Source organism: Aythya marila (assembly GCF_965140915.1).
Source record: "Aythya marila genome assembly, chromosome: 2".
In the NCBI taxonomy this organism is placed as follows: Eukaryota; Metazoa; Chordata; class Aves; order Anseriformes; family Anatidae; genus Aythya; species Aythya marila.
Window position 1 is genome coordinate 62,047,816 of NC_139043.1, and position 22,257 is coordinate 62,070,072.

Below are 22,257 nucleotides of genomic sequence, written 5' to 3' on the forward strand. Positions count from 1 at the left end.
TAAGAAGTCCTGTGCAAAGTGCTAAGACACTTTAGAAGGAGACAGAATCTATTTCTATCCAAAATTTCCATTTTATTTCCCACATGTCTGAAGGAAAAGGCCTGGGGGTGTGGTGGGCAAGGAGCTGAGCATGAGCCCCCAGCCAGCGTGTCCTGGCAGTGATGGAGGCCAGTGACATCCAGCCCCTATGGGTACAAACATGGCCTGTAGGTCAGTGGAAAGGAGCATCCCTCTCTACTCATCACTCTTTACCCCGTATGTGCCTATTGCATTCAGTTTGGGTCCTCCGATATGTGAAGGATATCTGGAGGGAGTTCAAGGGAGGCCCCAAGGTGGCCGGGACTGGAGATCCTGTCTCATAAGTAGAGGCTGAGGGACAGGGATGGCTCACCCAGCGGAAGATGTGGCTTCAGGAGGGGCCTGGCAGTGTCCCTCCCAACGTCTGTAAGGAGGTTACTGAAAAGGCAGGGCTAAGCTCTTCATAGCAGTGCCTGGTGGGAGGGTGAGAGACAATGAACGTAATTTGAAACACTGGAGATTTGGACTGGATTTAGTGAAAAACCTTTTCCCCCTGCAAATAGTCCTGCATGGGTGCAGGTGCCCAGGATGTTGTTCAGACTCCATCCTTGAAGGTTTTTCAGACCAGTCTGGATATAGCCCTGAGCACATCTGTCCAAGCTATGAGCAGGAGGCCAGACAAGACTCCCCATGGCTCTTTTCCACCTGAATTATTCTGTAGTTCTGATTAATTTGATAGTATAATATGATCACTCGTGCATCTATCTCTTAGTTTCTTTAAGTAACCTTTTCAATTATTCAATTACACCTATTTAAACTGCCCAGTTTAATTCCCAACTTTTTTTTTTTATTATTATTATTATTTTTTTTTTTATCGTGGATGCCCTTGATAGGACATTCACAGTTTCCACATTCAAGCAGGCACGTGCTTGGCTATATGGTGCAATAGGTAAAGAGGAGCCTCAGCTGTTTGTTAAGGCAACTAGGATGGAAAAAGGGGTCATCCAAAATGTCTTGGTGTGAAGTTTGTATGAATCATGAAAGGTTGTCCCATTCCAAAGTCTGCATTTTTGTGTATCATTTTTTGGTAATAAAATTTTCCTACTTTTAAGACATCCCTTGGTTTTCTAGTTCTGTTCCAGCAGATGCTTCAGATATTTTCAAATATACCACTGTTCACTTGACAAAAAAGAAATGCTATAATATTATATCCCAGAAGCCACTCCAACTTTTCAAGAGTAACTCTCAGTGTGTCTCTAACTGGCTGCATTGTCAATAACACAAATTGTGGGTGATAATAAAAATGCATTTTTACTGTCTGTCATGAAAAGGGAGAGAATATAATAATTATATCAGAAAATAGATAAAAGCATAGATATATTTAAAGTAAAAAATACAGGAAAATTCATTATTTCACAATAAACGTAACTGCATAGCTATAAAAATGTTTCATGAACTTGCAAATGGAGAATTTTTATTCCCTTTTTCCTTTGTTTTCTTTCCCTCTCCTTTCTTTTCCTGTCCCCCTATGTCCTGGTTTCAGTTAGGACAGAGTTAATTTTCTTCCTAGTAGAAAGATATACCAAATCCCTCAGAAGAAGGTAGCCACCTGAGTTTCTGGGGGGACAGTCCTGACTGACATACTTGATTTCTTATAGGGAGGTTTTTTTTGCCTTCCCACAGGAGAAACATTTACATCACTGTTTCACTTAAAATTAACCAGATTAAATATGTGTGTGTGTGTGTGTACATATACATTTATATCTCAGCCTACTTAGCCAGCATCATGGTGTTCTGGATCCTATCTGATTGTTCAGGAGAACTCTTACAGCTGCCTTTCTGTCGTATGTGTTGCTGTACTAACCTGGTCCAGTGCTTTGTATATATAAATCCTCAGTTTGCTTGCTCACAAACTGAGGCAGAAGAAAGGTTCATCCTAGCAATTCTCTCCAGCAGTGGCTTTAAGGAGATGTTCATTTAATGTTCTTTGTAATACAATGTATAAAGCATTACCACTATTTCATCAGAAGATTATGAGATGCTTACCTCAGGAATGTGCTAATAAAAAGGTATAGTAGAAATATCAGTGATAAAATTTTAGGGAGGACAGATAGACTTCATCCCTGCAGCATTACATAGAGCCCTATCACCTAGTTACAAGATGCCGGAGGGCCTTTCAGAAACAGGTGAACAAGACTGAGGCATTTTAGCTTTGTCTGTAGTTAGAAGAAGTGTCACAGGCTTTGTTCTAGGCCTTTCTGCTCCTCTCAGAGTGTGCAGTGGAAGACAGGGATAGAGGAAGGCCAGTGCTATCTCAGATAGCAGAAGCTATGGAGTCTGTCTTCAGGACAGAGGGAGACTGGTTTAACTTGAGAGAAGTGGAAGGTGCCTGAGATTCTGGGACAGCAGAAGGAGATCATCTTTGATTTAGAAAAAAATCTTAATCATGCAATTGGATTCCCTGTTGGTATCTTTACACCACTACTTCAAGTCTGTGTTTTTAAGTAGACTCACTTTTCTAACCTTTGTTTACTCTAGCTGATAGGGCTGGTTCTCAGTGATGTGGCATGCATTTGCTGTACAGTGGTGGAAGCTTTAACTGGGGTAATGGGACGCTCACAGCTCTTCAGTACGTGACTGCATAGTAGCCAAAACATGTGAGTGTCTGTCTGCAGCGGCTTTTGAGGTCACTTATGGAGGTGATGTTCCAGAAAGTAGAGAGGAAGAAATGTCTCCCAGTGACCAGCAATAACTGAGAAAACTCTGGCATGTGGCACTAAAGCACTAAGTGTGAAGAGAGAATGTGAAAAAAAAAGATGTTGGGCTAGTGTTAAATAGCTACAAATGGAAATTGGACAAACATGACAAGTTTTGTGAAATTGCATCCTGTGAGCAGAGTGTTGCCTCATGTTGAAGGAAATACTCCAGCAGGTACGCTGGTTGCAGGAGGAACAGGATTAAAAGTTGCATCTGAATTTTCTTGAGTCTAACTGTGGGTGGTAAAGCACACTATTTGTAGCTGTGAGATAATGAGATAAATGTTTTTGTGTTACTTTAGCGATAGGTCTAATGAAGAAGAATTTTAGGAAGTAGGGAAAGGTCCATATGACTTCAACTACAGCTATATCCCTGGACTGGTAACACCTTCTCTGGAAAAAATGGGCATGTGGCCAACCAAGCTTAAGTATGAGCTCACCTTCCACTGGGACTGCCCGTCCTGCTTTCCTGAAAAGCATCTGCACGCAGGGCTTATTCACAGCACTCTCTCCTTGGTTGTGGCTTGTTCTGTTGGAGACAGAAGAGGAAGCTTGATCTGGCTTCACACCTTATCCTTTCTCCCCACATGAAGGTAGGCAAGGAGCCAGAAGGAGAGCAGCTAAATACATTTCATGCTGAAACACTTAATATCTACACGTTTTCCCAGGGAGCATGGCTTTTCCCTTTTCTTGCATGATATTTTCACGATGCTGAACATTGTCCATTAATCTGATATCCTTGAGAACTGTCAAAAATAGAACACTCATGTGAGTTACAGGATTTATTTACCTTACCCTAAAACATGGAAAATTCTCAAAACACAGGAAATGTATTAGAACAAATCATTATACTAAGGAATTTAGTAAAAGAAAGGTTACTTTTTTTTTTTTGTTGTTGTTTTTTTTTTCCCTCCCCAACTGCTCCTTCTGCAATACAGACTGTCAGGAGCAATAACAGAGATGTATGTAGCCAAGCATGGAAAAAGCAGTGTATGGATGTGTTTAGCTTTCTCTGTTGGTAGAAAGTACATAATTTCTGTGTGATTTGCAATAGCAGAAGGGAAATTGAGAGGTGCCATGAGCTACGGTGTACTGACTTGGAGGGGAGGCAGGATGGGCAGGAGGTGAGCAGACAGAAGTGTGTTTGCCTAGGAAGCTGAACAGAACTTGATAGAAGAAAGAAGTGAAGCAGCCAGAAACAGAAATGGCTTCTTGTGAGAGGCAGGAATTCCCTCTCTAAACACAGTTCTTTGAAAACTTTGTTGGCTAGTAAGAGCAAGACAGCCTCTCATTGATGTCATGAGAATAAGAGAGCCTAAAGACATCACCAGTAGGAATGTGCGAGTTGGAATAAAATAAGAATTGATTGCACCTTGGAGTGAAATAAACTACTGTGAGAGACAAGCAGTGTTAGCAGTGATTTCATGCTGGGTGAAGCCCAGCAGTGCCTGGGAGGCATGAGAACAGGATATTTCCAGACCAGAAAGATTCCTGATAAACGCTGGGTGGTAAGTGTTCCCACCTGACACTGCTCTCACTGTAGAAATGCTGTAGCACAGTTTGCATTCTTGGGCAGGTTTGGCCCGAGACTAAGATCTGCTTTTGGGTTCTGATTTTGCTAAATCTGGAATTCCCTGTGTCTTAACAAATATCCTTTGCCTGTAGTAGCATTTCCTTCGGCATGATGCATGGGTCAGCACAGATGGGGTGTACATGACACTGTTAGCTGGATCTAAGAGGCTTGCCAAGTCCTTGACGGTGCTTCAGAGAGGGCCCCAGACAGTTAATAAACAATGGCTTTACCTGCATATGGGAGAGCTGTTTGACAACTTATTTAATTACTAGATGGGAAAAAAAAAAGTTTAAGAACCATGTGTTGTGTTCTTAAGGGAAGAAAGTTGTCTGAGGGAATTGCATCATTACTATCCAAAATATACATAGTACTGGTAACGTGAAAATGTTATAGAGAATATTCTCCTCTGTGTGGTTTCCTGTCCTAGTTTACAGTGGCTCATTTACACTAAAACTTGCGATTAAAAAAAAAAAAAAAAACAAGGTATTTTTGATGCTGCAGTATATTCCAGTTAGCTTTGGTATCCAAGTCAGTCTAGCCATGGCAACACAGACCATTGCATGGGCTAATTTACACTGGAGAAAAACTTAGCCATGGACAAGGTATTTTCTAAGTGAGTGAGCAGTTACTTGTATTGTCTGCAAATGAGCCTGAGAGTGTTTTCCTTTCCTTTGTGAATGGAGACCTGGGCAATAGACAGATGTTCAGTTCACTGACAGCTGTGCTGGTTAAGATGTTACCATCCCCAGATGTTTGATATTCCCATCTTGCATACATTACTGTCTCCTGAGCTCCACCAGTGGAAGGGATCCAGTAAGTGCTCACTAAATGGGTTTCAGGCAAAGGCAGCTGTGTAAACTCAAGCAGCTGATATAGATGGCTTTAGATAACCTGACTGCCTTTGCCTCAAGCTCATGCAACCGTTTTCCTTAGCAAAACTTGGAGTGTGGGGTAACCTTCAGTTAGCAACAATTAGGTCTGAAAGGCAACCATCAGCTGGTGGTCTCAGGGCCAAAGCTGCTGCCCTTATTCACACCTACCCCTTCCCTTCTGTTGGTCAGGAATGAGGTAATTGTTGTTTTAAATCACCTTTATGGTCCTTATGTTTTCGAATTGCTAGAGGCCTTGTTCAGATGCATCTCTCTGAGCCACATTCTTGAGGCTATATATGAGAAGCAAAATGTCTCCTTCCAGGTTTGCCATGCAGGAGGGCTTTGGCTTTCCAGGAGGGATTACAGAAATGAAAGAGTTAATTAAAAATTCTCTTTTTAACTGAAAGAAAGGCAGCAAGGATGAAACAGGAATTTTTGCCCATGATGGAGATTCCTAACAAGGAATTGCCACACAGGCTGACTGTTCAGCAAAAAAGTCCCAACAGCATGTCTCAGCTCAACTCTTTACATTTTTAAATTTCAAGTCCAAATAAACTGCTGGTTTTCCATCCTTCTCATTCCATTTACTTCACTTCCATTTGATGAACTGTTCCATATAAGAACTATTTTTAACCGACCTTGGTTGATTAGAAACATAGAGAAGTGGAGGCTGCAGATTTCATTTTAGCATTACTGGTATGAGCAAGAACAGGGAAGGACTGTCTTTTTCCTCTGAAATTTCACAACTGAAACATTGCTTTAATAATATGTTAACTGTTAATTTTATAGTGTTCTCGTTTCTTCTGATTTTTGGTGGAGAAGGGCTTTAGTAATTCTCTTCAATATATACTGCAGGCATTTTTTTTCTTGTTTTGCTGAATTTAAAAATAGCTACAAATACTGGATTTCTGTTTCATTGTGTGTCACTCCAATAGCTCTCTGAAACCCTGTTTGCAATTTAAAAAGTTTCACTCAGGGGAAAAAAATGTTTTTTTCCCTCTTTCTTGTCATAAATTTTCAAATGGGACAAATGCATGGTGCAAGCTGCAAAGAATTTACACTGAAATAGAAGAATCCCTCTTTATGAGTGTCTGACATCTGTACAGGGTTTCTTTTCCTCTCCCTCTCTTTCACTCTTTTAAAAACAAAGAGTGAATAATTAACTCAGAAAAAGAATTCATTAAAATCACTTGTGTCAAATTCAGCCTTGTTATAAGCACCTGCTATTTCACTGTGGTCAAATAGCCTTTGTTAGAATGGCATTTCCTTATGTTGTGTGTGATTTTGGCCATAATACCTTAATTGACTGCTCTGGAAAGCTCCTGGACTCTTCTTGAGAAATCCCTGCTTTAGGAAATATCCTGTCCAAGGCCTTGCTTACACAGAGCCCTTTGTATCTATGTAAGAGTTCTGGTGCTTTTGAAAAATATGAGTTAAATTTTGTCAGCTTTACAGTAAACCTGGAAAGAAGGAAATAAAAAGAAATGTAACTCAGACCTATCTTGACTGAATGAGATTATTATGAAATAGACTGACTCTTCCTGAAAAAAAAAATAAAATAAAAAAGAAAGAAAGAAAAAAAAAGCAAATAGGAAAAAATAGAAAAAAAATGTAGTTTCTATCAAGTTAGGAGTATGTTTAAAAATTATACATGAGGAGTCCAGAGCCTGCCTCAGATACAGTAGTTGCCTCATACTCTACAGTGGTAATGTGACTGATCATCCTTCCTTGCTTCCTCTTGGAAAGGGAGGGAAAAGAGAGAGTGGTAATATATCTTCTGTTGCTAATACTGATATGCGACCTAAAGGGATTTGAGCCAACTTGGAGAGCTCTTTGAAACCAGCAGTAAAATTAATTAAGAATGTTTGAGAGGGCTATGGATGGAAGGGATAATACAGAGAGGATTTCTTTTAGCTTTGAAGAAGAGTCCTTCCTAAGCAAGTGTTTCACATTTGTGAGGAGGGCTGGGGGAGGACAGAATTGCAAAATAATCCCTTTTTCTTTACATTTATTTTGGTTGCTCTAGATTGTTTAAAACATAAGTGAATTGTGGGGGAAGGTCTAACAAACGCAGATCATAGTGTTATCTAGAGAGAATGATGAATTTTCTTCACTTAAAAGACAATCCTCTTTCACCTCCTTAAATATCCTGTGAAGAGTAGGCAGCATGTTGAGGGATGCTCCGAGATGAATTGCTCTTCATCCTCATTTTGCTTCTTCTGTTTCATTTATGTCTAAAGAAGAAACTACATCATGCTTATGCCAAAACAAGAGCCTTACACTGCCTCTCCTAGGATACCTCTCTTGCTAATGCCACCTACAGAATATCTGGCACTTGGAAGATGGTGACCATCCTCAACCTCTGAAAATCTCTAGTAGAATTTCCTTCCCTGAAAAGCAGAGTAGACTTCTGAGTAGATCTGGCTTATTTTCCACTTTGCATAAGCCCTAATTAGTGCAGGGGAAGACAGTTTGCACTTGCAGATTACCATCTGGACAACCTTATTGCATGATTTAGGGGCCTTGGCAGAAATGGAAGTCCCCAAACTGAGAATAACCTTTTTATCTAATCTTCTCAAAATATATTATCTTGCAAATCCTGACCAGGATTTAAAGGAGCAGGATTTGACAGAGTTATGCTGACACTTGCAAAAAAATCAAGCCTATCTTTTGCTGCAATCTGAATATTCGTGAGAGAAAAAGCATTTTCTCCTAATGAAATAATAAACTTATTTTGAAAATAACATCCCTATAGAGTCTTTGAACCAAAGAAAATGGAGTTGCCAGTCGGACTCCCTTGATATTATTTTTAAAATAGCAGCATAATTTTAGTCAAAGTAACTTTTCTTTTAATTAATGCATGATTGATCAGGAATATTAAACATAGCCAGTAACAGAAGTACTTGTTGCCAACAGAAAAGAAAAAAAAAAAAAAGAAAGAAAGGAAGTGTATAGCAATGGTTATCCTAATAGCAATGGTTATCCTAATATCAATTTAACTTGGAGACAGAATTGCAGAGACCTCATGCAGGCTCTCAGCTCCTCTTGCCTTCTTTAGTCCTCTGTTTCTATCATCCATTGCTATTTTTAGACCCATATGCAAAAATATGTTTTTGCCAAAGAGCAAAGGCAGGGTAACTTGTGGAAAGTATGTAAGCAAACAAAGAAATCACAAAGCTTACAGGACAGTCACATGTGTGGTTTTGTCAAACTTCATTCTCCTGCCTTTGTCTCTGTATTATCTTTCTAGATTATAAAGCTGTTTGGGCAAGAACTTGGTCTTTTGGCTTTTTTGTGTATGCTTAAGTCCCATAGCACACAGTTTATACACCTGTATGTATATTATTGTTTCAGCAGCAGATCTGTGCTTCCCCACTTCAAGGAAAATGGGGAAGCTTTTGTCGTGTCCTTTAGCAACAGTGCTTTGTACATGCACCCGCACTAGATGTTGGCAGTTTGAAGTTCTCAGCTCATGGTCTGCCCTTTCTGGGACACATCACCTTGGGCACAGTACTATGCTGAGACCAGCGTGGCCAGCCATGGGTGATCTCTCCTCTCTAACCCACTTAAAATGTGAAATGAGGAGAATTGTCAGCACCTTCTTGTGCAACCATGCTGGAGAAGTCTTACCATCACTGAAATGCCTGGGCTAACAGTCTGAGAACATTCTGAAGCACCATCAGCAGCCAACGGAGAACAGCTGCCATTTTGGGTAGGACACTGGTTACTCAGCATGGGCATTTGCTATGCTGGTGGGTAGCCCACCTCGCTGCTAGTAGGTGTGCCGGAAAGGTGTGAATATCTGATGGAAATTTTTTTTATCATGTCAGGAATATCTTGAATATAATGATGGAAGCGTCCTGGACATGTACAGTGTTTCAGGTGGCAAGGGCTAGTGCCATGTATGTGAATTTTACTCAGAGGGTCTTCTTAGCTATTGTGGTCCATTCTTCCAGCTCTAATTTGCTCTAAATGGTCATTTGGAAGGTAGTTTGTCTTGAATTGCTGATGGTTAGCAGCTGACATCTAGTTGCCGTGCATACATTTGTTCCTGGTCTGGTTTATCAAAGATAAAATAATTATCTTTGAGCAACATTTTCTTTTGGCTTGCAGTTCTCTGACAAGCAATCTGAACACCACAGAGCTCATCTGTCATGTAGGGTAAAGCCTAGGAGGTCTTCTCTGTGTGTGTGTGTGTGGTGAGTGAGCCATAGAGCCATCTACTGCCTATACTAACAGTACTATGGATGTGATTAAAAGCACAACAATTGCTGGATTGAATACCTGAAAAGGAAGAATAACAAGCTAGCTCTGTGATCTAGAAGGCTGTTTTTTGTTTTGTTTTGTTTTCTTGAATTCTGTAGAGAATTTTGCTTTGTGTTTAACTTTATTTTTCTCTTTCTCTACAAGAACCCCAGGAGCTACATCCAGTGTAGAATCTCTTAATTTAAGTAAACACCTATTCACAGAGGTGCAGCAGTCAGGTGGGAAGTTCCTGGAGGGGAAGTGAAAGCCTTTCTCATCCCATGAGGAACAGGCCATGGAAACCAGCGGCTTTGTATGTCTAATCAGACCTAACACGTGTAGCACCAGTGACATGCTAATAAAACTGTCAGGTCCCAGGATCAGTAATTTACACCCTTGTTTTTAGATTCTCTGTAAGAAAAAAAGAAATTTTCCTTGTGGATGAAAAATGATGTGTGAATCCGTAAGGCTGGGCTGAAAAGAAGCAGATGCTGACATTTCTAGAGTTAATATTTTTGCCTTAAAAACACATCTGTCACCAGCCTCCACTTATAAGAGCAGAGGAGTACTTATCTAAATAAACATGGCAGCTGTTTTATATGATGGGTCTGCTTTTTAAATAATAAAAAATACTGTATCATTTTGAAAAGTATAGCTTCCATTAGTGTTAACTTATAATAGGAGGTTGGAGCCCTTAGCTATTCTCTGTTTTAAAAATATTTCATATTATCAAAAAAACTCCCAGAAAGGCCAGCATGAATAGAATGAAAGTTAGTAACTGGAATTGTATGCAGCTGAGAACATTGCAAATGCTGAAAACTTGCTGAGGAGAGTTGTGGTTTGTAATCTCAGGAGCATGTTAAAAAGAGGAGAGCCAAGGAAATTGAAGGAAGAATGTTTGGAGAACTAAATTGTCAAAGTTCTCAGCCTGTGGATAAGAATTACTGTGTAAATAATAGACATTTTTTTGAAATGTCTTTGTCTGTTAATTTACTTCTTTACAGTAGTTCAACAAATCCTATGCATAAAAATGTATGATTCTGTTTCCTATGGGAATCTTCAGTGAACCACTTTACTTTGATTGTAAGATCATTTTGCATCATCAGACAAGTAAAAAGGAGACATAACATGGCTAAAGAGAGACCTGCACTTGCAAACTCAACCAAATTTTATTTACTTGCTTATTATCTGCTAGGATTACTGATGACCTTTGATGATGGGGCAGTAAGCCAAGTATAAGTGTTGTAATTTGTATTTGCAATTGCACATGGTGTGACTCCCCATTCTTAGTCTTAATGCAATGTGCTTTCTGAAATGCAAAATGCAGAAAGACCTTCCTGTGTGAGAAGTCCCACAATATTAAAAAAAAAAAAAAAAAAAAAAAAAGCTCTTCCTTTTGGGTGCGCATCCTTTTCATTAGGCTCCAGAAACATAATCCTTCTTTCTGTAAAACCTAATGGTTTGGGACAAATCTTTTCATTTTTGACTGCTTGGTGGTATTGCTTTATCAAGATGATCATGGAGTGCCTCAAGTTGAGTCTCTATCCTGAAGTGATGTAGTTAGTTGATGTTACTGGAAAGGTACATAAGTATATTTCCAACTCCTCTGACAGCGTTTTGCAATGAGGTTGGCCATGGTTATTGTGCTGTGCCCTGAACATACTCTGCACAGCCTTGCAAAGTGGTTAGATATGAGACTATCCAGCCTGTGAATGTCACATGAGCTTAGCTCAGAGAAAAGTGCCAAGCTGCTTGGCTTGTTGTACTGGTGCTGATCCAGAGCAAGAAGAGCAGCAGACCTTTAGGCAGGTGCGAGAAATGGCCTGGCCAAAATACAGCCAGCCCTGGAGTGCTAGATGCCTAATTGGTTAAACCCATATTTATGTAGGTTCTACATCATGCCTAAGCTGTCCCTGAGGAAGCTATGTTCTTTATAGATCTGGGCATCAGCCTTTTACAGATGCATTGCTGCCAATGAGAAGTCAGTAATTAGCAACAGGATCCCACCCATAAACTAACAGTAGCAGGATATGAACTTTATTGGGAAAAAAATTGGAAAAGACAGGGGAGACCTGAGTTTATGTCATGGTCCATGCAGAGATGTAAAAGAAGAGGAGACGTAGGGTTTCATCCACACTCCCTGTGCATGTGCATATGGTTTGCAAGCTAGGAAGGAGGCAAGAACTGTGATTCCCCTACCAGTTTTGCTAGACAGGACTGGTAAATGTCAGGATTTGCTGCAGATGTTTCTGTAAATCATTACCCCTGGAGGAAGGGGTAGAAGAGATGTGACTTGTAAATAGTTCCTAATTAAAGTGCTTCCCAAGGCTGTTCCTGGAGACCTGCAGATTCCTCAGCACACCTTGCTCAGGCTTGGGTTTAAGACTAAAATGTTTTCTTTTGCCTTAATCATGCTGGAGTAAAGCCAAGCCATGCCTCTGTAGAGGAGCATCTCTAGTTTAGTACATGTACACCATTGGTGGAAATTGGTGCACTGTGATATTAATGTTAAAATAGATGAGTCTCACTGACCTATGATAAGTCTAATCCCACACCACCTCAGGTAGACTGAAGCTGTTCCTGTGACTGCTTCACTGTTTCATAACCCACAGGTTACATAAAAGTGGCATAGTTTTCCTGAAATTAATTTCCAAGAAATCCTCTGAATGAGCTGTGGTTTAGCACTTTCTCCTTCTGGTCTGTGTAACACTTTAAAGTATAATTTTCAACTCTCTTTGCTAAGTGCTTGGGACAAACAGGATCTCGTGGTAATAAAAAGCTTTGATGGATGCATTAAGGAAGCAGTGCATATGTAATTCTATATTTCCTGAAGTTACCTCAGCAATACACATGGAGCACAACATTTAAGGAGTGTACGTGCATGTATAAAGGTCTTCTAAAATGCCAGAAGTAGTGTCCTTACTATTACTACAATTGTGTGATTTATTTTACTATGGATGTCCTACAGATATCAGTGTCCTTTATCATCAAACCTTCAGGCAAGGGCATCCATAAATTGTAGAAACAGCAAGCAAAGGATTAAATTTCAGCCTCTTCAGTAACTCGTTGCCCTGAATCACTGAAGGACGTTTGTTCTCTTTGCTTGTGAATGGAGCAGGGACTTGCTGTGGGTTATTCTGGTAGTTTTTGACCTAGTAACAACATTACCAAATTCAGGAGTGTAGGCACCTTCTTCTGAATTGTGCACTTTTTTCCTCTTTCAAGAACAACCCTGGTTGGTTTTATTCATGACCTTATTTAGACTTTTTGAACCTCCAAAAATGAATCTTCAAGCCATGTAGCAAAATGAACTTCATATTGTCTACAAGGAAGTATCCACACTGCTAAAAATAAAGCTTTCATTTGTGTCAAAATGTCAGATGTCAAAACTTGGACATTTTGAGATGTAATTCATTCTAAACTTGCAACTTGGTTCTGCAGATAACTGAAGGTGAATTATTTAAAACTAATGCTCTAAGGAAAAGCTGTGTGGATACATCTGTAGAGTTTCTTTTAGTGACCAAGTATTTTAAAGAATGATGATGAAGTGAGAGTCAGAATTGTCACCTTTCTCAGGACCACAATGGTACTAGTATTCAGTGTGTGCAAGGAACACGCACAGGACGCTGGAGGGACTTAATAACCGAGTATCTCTGCAAACAGATTGTGTTGAAGGAAAAGCTGTTCTCAGAGTCGAGGCCAGTGCTGTGCTGAAATATGGGAACTGGAAGTGGGGGCTGACAGTAGTAGTGATAGCTGCCAAAGTGTGGGGCTTACAGTGGCACCATTTTCTGTAGGACATAGCAAGAACAGCTTATAAGGCAGTATCATGAAGCTTATGCTGCACACACACACAAAACAAAGGAAAACCTTTGTGCAAATTCATCTTAGGAACAGCAAGTGCTATTTATTTAAATACACTGTGGCAGTGAATGTCATTTTGCAAGCATCGGGTTAGGACTTTGAAACATTATGCAAATACAGAAATGGTGTATACACAACTGCACGCCCACTGGACTGTGCTTCATGTGTTCTTGGTGCCAATGAAAACAAAGCAGCCTCCAGCTGATTCAGGGGAAAAGTCATGGCTGCAAGAAGCCAGGACCTGGTTTACAGCGCTACTGCTCTGCTTCTAATAACTGAAGTTAGGAAAGTCCCTTGGATTTAACCTTAACTTTCTTATTATCTGCGATGGGAGGTGAAGAAGCTGAAGAAGCTTGTTAGTGGGTTTTAATAGGTTTTCTGGCCACAGTTTCCAGTATAATGTTTTATTGCAATTTTTCATAGAAACAGTTATTTTCGGAAAATAAATAATCATGTGTCTCACAGCAAAGCTTCCGTATTCACTGGAGACCTCTGGTGTAACAGCTAAATTAATCACAAATAGCTGAACTCTCTCCTGCAGTGGCATGCCAGAATTGTTTCTTTGGTTCCCCTCTGCTGTCCCCACGAAGCTGCTGCTCTCTGCCCCCAAGGTGCTGCACAGCTCTGCCCCTTCAAGGCCCTGCACCCCTGGCCTATTTCTGCTGAAGTTGTTATCTTGACTCATTTTTCAGCGTTTCCCCATGCCAAACGTTGTCATCTGAAAAGGACTGAAAAACAGTGGAAGACTCCCACTGATTTTTATTGTCTTTGGTTCAGTCCTTGCCTACATTGCACCTTAAAATCCACCTCCTGCAGCAAGTGTGTGCTCATTTAACTTCCTGCACTATAGAAAGGCATGCTGCTGTAGGGAGTGTTGCGTGGTACAGCATCCCTAACCCCCATTTTCTCTAGCAGCATTCAGAGAGATAACTGCACTGTTTGAATGTGTCCTATGCAGCAGCTGGGAGGGAGTTTAAAGGATGAAGCACAGCATGTGGAAAGATGTATGGTCCACAAGAAACACCAAGACATGCTAGGAGAGTGTGTGAAGTGGTACCTGTGGTTGTGGCATTTATATTAAGTCACTCTATAAATGAAAAGCTGGTTTCAATTTCACAGGTCTGAAGCCTTTTGATACTACTACCCAGCATGGGATATATAAGATGCAGTGACAGCTATCAGTTTAATGAGACCTACAGCAAAGGCAGATCATTTCAGTGCTGGAAGCAAACACTGACCTGCTATGTAGCACTAAGCATTGTGGGAAGAGTTGAGAAAAGGTTTGATAACTTTTTAGGTGCTCACTGGGAAAAAAGTTCTGAGAAGTAAGTTATAACTGTTGCTTGGAGTAATGCCTGGGATAACTAAATATCCCATAAAAGTATTTGAGGTGCACTGTCAGTCCAGATATCTCTGAGCTGTAGAGAGATAGTGAGTTGATTTTTTATTAACTCACTATCAACTAGCAAAAGAAGGAATGGGCATTTATATTACAGAGTTGAAAGCTCTGGCTTCTGCATGTAACTGTAGAGACATTAAAGAGTACCTAATAAAAGACAGAATAATTTGTGGGACACAGCATTTCAGCTTGCAAGACAGATTCACTGAGAAAAACAGACCTACCCCTGGAAAAAGACTGCTGAACTGTTGAGGAGAAGGATCAATAGAAAAACAGATCCCTAAGCAGAGTGAGTGTATAGGTTCCAGCTGGAAGAGTCCAGAGCTTGGGGTAGTTGCAGGCCAGCCTGGAACACAGGTATAATGAATCTAAGGAGGTACTGGAGAAAAAGGAGGAAAGTAAGGAAGAAAAATGTCTCACCTCATGGGAACGGTGCAAGATGTGTGGGACACAGACCCGCCTTATGTCCCATTGCCCCTATTAACCTAGAAATTGAGATGTTTTTCTAGGAGCAGAAGTAACAAAGCTCTGTCTGTTGATGTGTAGCCCTTTCTCCTCTGTCTGCCCCAATTGCAATAACCTGAAGTCTCCTCCAGTATGTCTTCACTCAGAGGGCGGTGAGGCACAGGAACAGGCTGCCCAGAGAAGCTGTGGATGCCCCATGCTGGAGGTGTTCAAGTCCAGGCTGGATGGGGCTTTGGGCAACCTGGTCTACTGGGAGGTGCCCCTGCCCATGGCAGGGGGGTTGGAATTAAATGGTCTTTAAGGTCCCTTCCATCCCAAGCCGTTCAGTGATTCTGTGATTTCTCTGATCTTCATGACATGAGGACCAAGCAAAAGGCATCGGGTCTGGGAGATGCTGTCTGGACGGACAGCTGCCACCTAGCAATATGGAGTGCTTTTTTGTGTCCTTTCTGGAAATAAACTGGGTGTTCTGTACTCTCTGCAGCTATCTGTTTATAACAAAGCTTTTAGGAGTTTAATGTCTTTGAGATTTTAATGTCTTTCAGATTTTTGCTGCTTTATTTCTATGTACATTTTCCAGAGGAGTTTGTGGTTGGAGCTGATCAGGGTTCACAAGCTACAGGTGTGCCCGGTTTGTGCCTGCATAAACTTTCTTTCCTTTGGAAATCAGGCTGCAAGGGGAAAAGTACAAACCATGATTAAACCTTTCAAGGCTTCCAAGTGAAGAGGGGCTATTTCCAACATTATTTTAAACAGAGCCAAAACCCCTCAATGTTTAAACCCCGGAGGGGAGAGGGCTGCTGGATGCTCAGCTGCTAGGCTCTGCAGCGATGTTGTTGGGTCAGTGAGCGATTTGATTTCAGCCAGATTGTGAAGCCAGATGCAATTTAATCCCAGAAACACTTCTTCACAGCACTATTAGACTGGAGAAATAAGACCGAGTGCTGGTTGTGCTGAGTCCCCAGGCCAAGAGCAGGGTGCTGAGGGACTCTCCCCAAGGAGCCCTTGAGCAGTTCCAGGAACTGTGAAATCTTACTAGCCATGTCTCTGCCTGTGTATGCTTAAAGAAAGCTACTGTGCAAAACAAGATAGCATTCTCCAGAATGTTCCCATTTCACCCAAGGCAGTAGACACCCTGGTCCTCCACTTCCTTAGACAGGAAGGGTCAGTGCAAATTGTGCTTTGAAACTTGTAAGCCAGATTTCAAAGTGAAGAGCTGTACTCCAGGACAGCATACTTCACCCTGTAAGAGGATGCTATGATATATCAAATTTGTGTTTGCAAACAAACACAGCACACCGCTTCCCTCTGAAAAAGATTTTTAAAGATTTTATTTGTCTAAGCAATCCCAGGAAATGTCTCTGAAGTAGATAGCAAGACTGGATTGGCTTGGCACTTACACAAGTCACTTTGTACATATGGTATTTGGTTGGTGGAAAGCATGACAGTATTTTAGAGGCTTCATCCTGCCCTAAATTACTTACTAATGGATAATTTAGATAATTCCTTAGCAGCTGGATACAACCACATGCACATTCATTTCCAAAAGAGGAAAGCTTTTCAGTTCCAGGTTTTAGGTCAAGATGTTGCAACTATGTGACACTTCGCATACAAAGTGCAACTTTGTGGCACTTGTAATTCATTTGGAGTTTGGGGAACTGAGTTTAAATTAGTTGGAGACAACTAATTGAACTTTATAATTAATACAGCTTATGATGCCACAGGCAATACATCTAACTGCTTGTATCATAAGGCTGCACATAAAGGGAGAGGTGGTAGAAATCCATGGAGTACTCTAGGCTTCTCTTGGCTAAGTTGAGGAATGTTCTTGCATCAGATTCAGAGAAACCAGGCAGTGATAATAGTTTAGGAATTGTGCTTTTACTTTGTACAATAATTTGTCCTAACAATTTATTCATAGGAATCTTTCAAATTGCCATTTCTAATCTGTATGGATTTTAGCTAATTATGTAATTTAAGGAAATATTTAATATTTCAACACTCTGGTGCATGATCTCTGGTACTAAAAGGAAAGAGCTCTTTAGAGCACTTGCTGCACATGCCGTTCTTAGAACACTGCTTTAGACTGTCACTAGAACCATTTTCTAAAGCCTTCCTATAGCAATGATGCCACAGAAAATAGGGTTTTAACATCTAGATCCAGTTTTAAAATCTAACACACACAAGGCAGTATAAATACCTTTTGTTCTGAAATGAAGGTCAAGATCTCCCTATCCTGAATTTTATCCAACACTTTCTAAAAAGGTATTTTTAAAATCCTTGTCTAGACAACATATCAAGCTGCAGGGATGTGGGAAGCTCTGGCTTGTCTGTCTGTCTGTTTGTTGAACTGATTGATGTGTCATTTGCTTTTGTGCTGTGCTAAGAACTGTTTTGCTACTTTGTGCATTTCCAAAATAGTTTCCCCCTCCAGTGACCTTTCCAGGAAATTGCCGCTGTGCACAATATAGCTGTTGCAGGGACCCTCAAGCACTGTGTAAGGATGTGGGTGCTCCCAGAGGCTGTCCACCACTCACTGCACCAGCGCTCTTATAAGAACAGCAGTATTATTTGGTTTGGGTGACAACTCTTATTTCATTTCCAAATAAAAGCTACACTTCTCTCACTTCTGTGCCTGAAGGCTACCGACGTGACACATCAGGGGCTGTAGACCTGATTGTAAACCCAAAGCAGGGGTTCACAAGTGTGTAGTTCCAGGGGCATTTTGAAGACATTTGCATTATACATGTTGCTGACCTGCTTCATGTATTTAGTGCACATTTGAGAGGTAGTGGAAGTCTTTGTTATCACACAGTAGTTAATATGTCAGACAGAGGTCCTGTCTGTAGTATATGTATGGACTGTATTCAAGTAGGAGGGTTTATATGCATCAGCAACCAGGACCTGGTGAAATAGGAGTACTGTTTTTTTTTTTGTTTGTTTTGTTTTTTTTTGCTTTTTTGTTTTTTTACCAGAATGGTAATGCTAATCATTATCTAGATCTCAAACCATATATCTATCTCTTTATCAGCAGATTTCTATTCATTGCTTTAATGCCACAGATGTCACAAAAATGATAGTGTCTCTTAAGGTGGCTGTTCATGGTGACTATAGTCACACACACACAATGGTGGAATGGTTGAAGGCAGTCATCGAATTGTGTGTTTATTTGGCTTCTTTTTCCGATGGCATGGGGCAGATGTGCTCAGTGCTGACTCTACTGAACTTCCAAAGTTATTTTTCATGTGGTGGAGTAAAATCTTTATTCAAAGCTGAATATCTTGAATACCTTGAATATCTGCCTTAGTTCTTATGACAGCCCTTGTTGAGGCATCTGACCTTGCTTTAAATATCTGGTATATGTGTCTTGAATTTGAAATAAATGTAATTTTGTTATTTCTTTATAAATTATTTCTTTTATTTTTTAAGGATAGCCTCACTGGTGGCAGGTGAAACCATTTACAGTTCTAAAATGACAGTGAAGTATAAATGTCTTACAATCCACTTTGGGTTGAATCCTAGTGCCAGGACATAGACACAGTCTTCTGCAAAATCAATGGAAATTTTCCTTCTGTTGGCATATTTGCAGAGTCTTTCAAGCACAAGGTAAAGACAGGGCAAAACTAGGGAGGAACCTTTTTCAGATGATTTATAGCTTCACTGCTACACAGATATAAAGCCTGAAAATGAAATGGAAAATTATATACTCACAAGAAACATGGCTCTTGATAATACTAAAGTCAACATTTAATATCAAATAACATTTATATAAAATATTATTAAGTTTAGACATGCTTATTATCAGTAGCAAACAAATCGGTAGTTGTCATGACCTCTGTCATGAGAATGCCTCTGTCCTCCTGATATTTTGAGTGCTTTCAAAATCTGAAGGGCAGCTCTGCTAACAGAACAGAATATTTGAAGTGGAAGGCACCCACTGAAGTGGAAGGCACAAGGATCATTCATGTCAATTCCTGGCTCTACACAGGACTACCTAAAATTAAGATTGTTGTCCAAAGTGGTGGTCACTTTTTTTTTTTTTAGGAAAGACTAAGGCAGTTGTCTCTCTCAAAGGGGTCTCTGCTGGGAGAATTACAAAGTGCTGGTCCATTTTTCCCTCTATCCAATGTCTGTGAGAAAGCTGCTGAGGCAAGACAATACTTCAGCCCATGCTGCCCTCCAAGCTGATTCCAGGGATCATCTTTCTTTGTTTCGCAGATATGAGATGGCAGCAGGGGTTATAGTGGTTCCACCTTGGAGAGTGAACCTTTTCACTGAAGACTGCAGATTTCTTAGGAAATCTGTTGTCTCCAGAGGACTGTGGGCTGCAGCATCATCCCTTGATTTCCCTTGATTGAGGCTTCATCCAACTACCACTCAAGAATTTATTTGCCCAGCTCTTGAAAAGCACATCTCACAAAAAGCAGGTGTCACCTGTACTTTATTGGTCTGCAATGGCTTCCATTTCAGGTTTGGTTTTACTGGAAGGTGTTGCTTCAGGCCTGAAATATTCTGGCTGCCTGGGAGATGTTACACTTAGCAGGGAAATGTGAGCTAAAAGCTGTAGACATAACTGAGAGTTGGAGGATGCAAGGTGTTTACTACGGAGTTCCCAATCTGGTTTAGGTCATCCAGGGTCAATCTTTTACCTCTCAGGAGTTATTTTTTTTCCCTTGCATTTTTCTTGAACTTCTGTTATACTGTTTTCTATGTGGCTCTACTTTGTGCAATGTAGTGCACAGGCACTTATTACATTATGTAATCCTGCTTTGAAAGCTAGCATTCTGAATACTTTGTGGGTTTTGAATTGTGATAACTGAAGTTATATGCTTCTAAGAAAATAGTTTGATAGAAATATTGTGTCAGTTTTGACATTTCCTCATAGTGTTGTGTGTCAGTGAGCTATCTGTCTAAGCTTTGTAGGGCAAGTAGAATTATTCTTTCTTTAAGTGAAACAGGCTGTTTTGTTTCAGACTCTTTTTGAACATGTACCCTGTGATGATTTTTGAACTTGGAAGAGCCTATTTAGGATAGCAGAGAGCTAGAAAGCAGTTTTGCTATTAAAATTCTAACAGCATTACAACTGGATTCAGGTGTAACAGTGGAGTAAAAATAGAGATGCAACTAGACTTAGGCAAAAGTGCATAGAAGGCACTTGTGCAAAGGGTAGCATAAAGGAGCTGTAAATAAAAGTCAGCAATGAAAAAAAAAAGTTCATATTTTTAATTCACTGGTTATCTAGGGCATTTTGTATATAAGTATATAATAAAAATAATCTGTGCAGCAGGCTGTGAAGGCAATGTCTCGATTTGTGCCAAGGCTGAACTTTGATTCAGTCCTTCAGAGAAGCAAGAGTCCAGAACAGTTATGTAGAGGCATAGGATATGTGACTGTCAAATACAGCAGCAATGTTGCAAGAGAGGATCTGCGATCACCATGTGTCGGAGCATTGCTTTGTCTTCTGTGGTTGTATCCTTGAGCCTGTCACCAGGCTGGCTGAGGCCTCTGTGCCCTCCTTTGCCATTCACTGAATTATCAAAAAGTTTGAACTTTATCTTCTCTTGGCTTTTTTCCCTGGGCAGAATGACAGGAGAGACCTTCTTTGATATTTATTCTCTCATTCTGCACCTGTGTCTCTTGTCACACAGCTATTCCCAGAGCATCGTAAGGAACATCAGTGAGGAATTCATTTCATTTTGTCAAGTTTCTGGTCTGACCCTTAATTTAGAGCAGTCATTTCAGTCTACAATAACCTCTGTGTTCCTGCATGCTGCAGTGTGAGAATTACGAGCAGTGCTTAGCCATGTGCATTCAGGATGCTTTGGTAGCCCCACGGGACAGGTAGATTCCAGTGCCTGAAAATGTGTTACAGAATGGGGGTACAGTCAGTATGTTATTTTCTGTATAATAGTGTATATGTGGGTCTGCCCATATGTAAAAGCTTTTACATGATTCAGTGAGGCTATTAGGAGTGGAATGGCATATCATGATTTCAGGCACAGAGTGCTTCAAAATGAACAGTTTTTTCCATCTTTCCCCAGGGAGCCTCAAGAGGCATCCAGCATGTACGTGGGAGGAGACTGTTCACAAGCCTTCCATTGCAGCATCCACTAACACAAAGCTTATTGTTTGGATGAGTGCAGCTCTGAGTGGTAAATGAGGCAAGGTAGTTAGATGAAAAGGACTGCCTTCCCTTGCTAAGGCAAAAGTGGGCTGATTTTTAAAGTATAACAACCTGGACATCTCACAAGAGCATATGGAGCACATTTTGGTAAAAGGTCCAGAGTTAAATGCAGTATTCTGTAAGGACGGTGAAATATTCATGCAACAGGGCAGAATGAGAACAAAGATCTCTTTTCCCTAACTGCAGTTAATCCTATGCATACACTCTGTGCTTTTGTCTTTGCTGTCCTTTTTGCCTTTCTCTTTTCCTTGATATTTATTGCTTCATGAAGACATATCCAGTCCTGTTTTTGTTGTTGTTTGTTTGTTTGTTTTTTCACATTGATTCTGAAAATTTAATATACACTCTTGATTTTCAGTCCTCTGAAGAAAGCAGACCTTTTGGGTTTGCAAAGTTGGATTGGGAGGCTAACAAAAATGTGCATTCTTAAATGATTTTGGCTCATTTGGCTTCTGAGGTCATAGACACAGTGGAAGAACACCTGCTCTCATCTTGCTTCAGCACTTAATCCCTGTCCCAGACTAGCCTAGAAGGGCATGGCATGGGAGGTGAAGAGCACTGTAAAAAATTGATCAATAACTTCTTTGAGCATCAGGAAAGGTTCACAGATATTGATTTTATTCTTCCTATTTATTTTTATTTTTTTTTCATATCCACACCAAGAAATGAGATAGATACCTCTTTTCAACTATTGCTTTGCTTGCTTGAGAGAATGAAAAAATATGAATAATCCAAGGGCTCTGCACACAGTATAAAAAGTGTTGAAGGACAGTTATACAAGTCTTGCATATGCCTGATGCACGAAGAAATTTCTGTTGGCAAAACTGCTTTGACTAAGGCTTTTGTTACCTTGTTACCAGTCTGTGTGGGTGTGTGCATGT

At 40.4% G+C, this 22,257-nt stretch overlaps 1 protein-coding gene across 2 annotated transcripts in view; it reads left to right on the plus strand.

The window, feature by feature from the left end:
• Positions 1–22,257, plus strand: part of BMPER (BMP binding endothelial regulator) — a 155,398-nt gene that overhangs the window by 53,330 nt on the left and 79,811 nt on the right. The window lies entirely within an intron of this gene.